At 38.2% G+C, this 2,665-nt stretch overlaps 2 protein-coding genes across 6 annotated transcripts in view; both read left to right on the top strand.

Moving 5' to 3' along the window:
- LOC106873850 (adhesion G-protein coupled receptor G6) overlaps nucleotides 1-2,665 on the top strand; it is an 82,527-nt gene that overhangs the window by 52,816 nt on the left and 27,046 nt on the right. The window lies entirely within an intron of this gene.
- The window catches only part of LOC106873847 (slit homolog 3 protein), a 20,679-nt gene that overhangs the window by 621 nt on the left and 17,393 nt on the right, over nucleotides 1-2,665 (top strand). Inside the window, exon 1 of one of the 5 annotated variants that reach the window (XM_052977958.1) lies at nucleotides 1,853-2,375. The exons of the other annotated variants lie outside the window; for them this stretch is intronic. The gene's annotated coding sequence lies outside the window, so the exon portion shown is untranslated. Of the gene's footprint in view, nucleotides 1-1,852; nucleotides 2,376-2,665 lie in introns of those variants that run through there. 5 annotated transcript variants of the gene reach the window in all.

The following is a 2,665-nucleotide window of genomic DNA, read 5'->3' as shown; positions in this document are numbered from 1 at the left end:
ATATATATGTATGTATACATAAATACATACATACACACACACAGTCTGCTTCTACCTGAATACATAGTTTTTTTTTTTTCATTTTATATCAGGTCTTGTATGTTTCCTTTGTTGTTTATCGTATTTCGTTCGTTGTTTACTAGTCTTTTTTTCTCAACCTCACGTTCATATATCACATTGTTCTAGATCAGGGGTGGGCAACTTTCCGTCAATTGTGGGCCCTCATCGTATCATTTCCAAGTGGGAGAGAGGACCGCATGATACAACACATATGCATGAAATATTACTTGCCGACTTTACACTAAATTTTTTGCAGTTCTTCTTAATTTCATTTATCTTAGCATGAAATTTTCTTTGTTTCAGTATGAAATTAGTAATCCAAAAATTCGACGAGAGCCGTACAATAACATTCGAGGGCCGCAGTTTACCCATGCATACTCTAGATCTTGAATCCTTGGCTACATTCCCGCTTTCCCTCCAACTCCACCTAAGTCACAGCTCTTCATTTGTCTTTATACAGATATTACCATACATTCAGAGACTGCTTTCACAATTTGACACCAGAGAAGTAGTTTCGGGTGGTGGGGAATAAGTCCGTTACATAGCCTACAGTGCACAAGTGGCCCTTATTTTATCGACCTTGAAACAAGGACAGGTAATGTCGACCTCGGCAGTGTTAAAGATAACCACAAAATGTCACCGAGCAATTTGCCTGCCACGTTAAAGATTCTGCAATATTAGTCTTGGTCTTTAACTAAATGAGTCACCTTTCTCATCTCCATCTTCAGCAGAAAACAATCGTCTCTTCAAACATTAGATATATTTAATTTTACTATTATGTATGTGAATTTCTCCTTCGAAATTCTTGCCATTTAACGGCATCACATTCTTTGGACGGACGACAACTGGTCGCTTGCGTCTTTCAGTGATGGAAAAGAGTTCAACAGACGTTGTTATCAATTCTCTATTCTCTTACAGAAATCTATACGGTAATAAGATCTCGAAAATTGGAAAAGAGTCATTTGTAAATCTTCACAAATTAGAGATTCTGTAAGTCAGATCGATCTTGCTGATGTCATTTCTTGACTGTATATTTCTAAATAATTAATGTCTTCCTATCTTTCTTTGTTAACATTTTACCCTTCTCTAACATACATAAGTGGAGGCGCAATGGCCCAGTGGTTAGGGCAGCGGACTCGCGGTCATAGGATCGCAGTTTCGATTCCCAGACCGGGTGTTGTGAGTGTTTATTGAGCGAAAACACCTAAAGCTCCACGAGGCTCCGGCAGACGATGGTGGCCAACCCTGCTGTACTCTTCCACCACAACTTTCTCTCACTCTTACTTCCTGTTTCTGTTGTGCCTGTAATTCAAAGGGTCAGCCTTGTCACGCTGAATATCCCCGAGAACTACGTTAAGGGTACACGTGTCTGTGGAGTGCTCAGCCACTTGCACGTTAATTTCACGAGCAGGCTGTCGTAAGCGACGAAGTTCCAAGGAGGAGGACGAGTGCCAACAAGCTCATTGTTCAGGTTTTAGCTTGTAACGTGAGTTTTCGGAAAAACCGTTCCTTATCCAAAAGGCTTACTTCGACGATCGTTCGAAATGTTTTCACCGCTATATTTACACGCAAAGGATACACACACACTTATACACACTGATTTAGTTATGTCTTTTTAATTCACAAGATCACTTCTAAACTGCCTTGTACATTAGCAATTGAAATCTAGAATTTCCCTGGGTTGTCCATTGCCTTACGTTTGCCGAAGCTAAAAGACAGAGTGAAGAGAGAGGATGTTACCAATTCTAGACCTAATATTTATTGACCAATACTCTGGAAATTATTAATCTGTTTCATAGAAGAAGTATATAATTTTCTGGAACATGAAAATCTATTGGCAGTGGAGCAAAAAAAAGATGTAGAAAGAAATCAAAGGGAATTGCTATATATAGATAGACAAATATGAGAATGAAAGAAGAATTTATCTGGTAGATGGATAGGTTGATGGAAGGTTTACGTCAATGTCTCCTCACACAGCTGGCTGTAGGTGTGTTTGAGGACGCTCGTAATTCATTGAAGTATAGACAAGTTTTGGAAAATTCATTCCAATGACAAAGACAATTAGAATACCAATAGAAAAACTAACATGGCACTTGACATGCACAGGAGATCCTGTCGTTGATGTTGGAAAACAAAACACTTAGAGAGTAATTACCATTGGGCACTGTATGCAGTATGCTTATCGGATACAGCTGCAATTTTAGAGAGTAGTCTTGCATGAAGAAGAGGAGGCGAATCTGTGTTATGCGTTTAAAATGTATATGAATATTGAAAAGATTACATTTGAAGTTATATTTGGATCCGACATTATAGAGGTAAGTCAGTTTTTTTTTTTGTTACTTTTCTGTTAAGATTTAACATCTAAATACACACACACACACATACACAGACACATAATCACACACACACACATGTGATCTAGTAACCTGAATGTTTCTCACTCCCTCACTTCGTCTCTATATTTCTACCTATTGACATATAATTAATACACATGTACGTATATATACAAATATAAATAATGAAACATATGTATGTGCTTCTCTCTCTCTCTCTCTCTCTCTCTCTCTCTCTCTCTCTCTCTCTCTCTCTCTCTCTCTCTCTCTCT

Source organism: Octopus bimaculoides, chromosome 29 (genome assembly GCF_001194135.2).
Source record: "Octopus bimaculoides isolate UCB-OBI-ISO-001 chromosome 29, ASM119413v2, whole genome shotgun sequence".
In the NCBI taxonomy this organism is placed as follows: Eukaryota; Metazoa; Mollusca; class Cephalopoda; order Octopoda; family Octopodidae; genus Octopus; species Octopus bimaculoides.
Note: the sequence above shows the minus strand (reverse complement) of the source record. Positions and strands in the feature narration are given on the sequence as shown.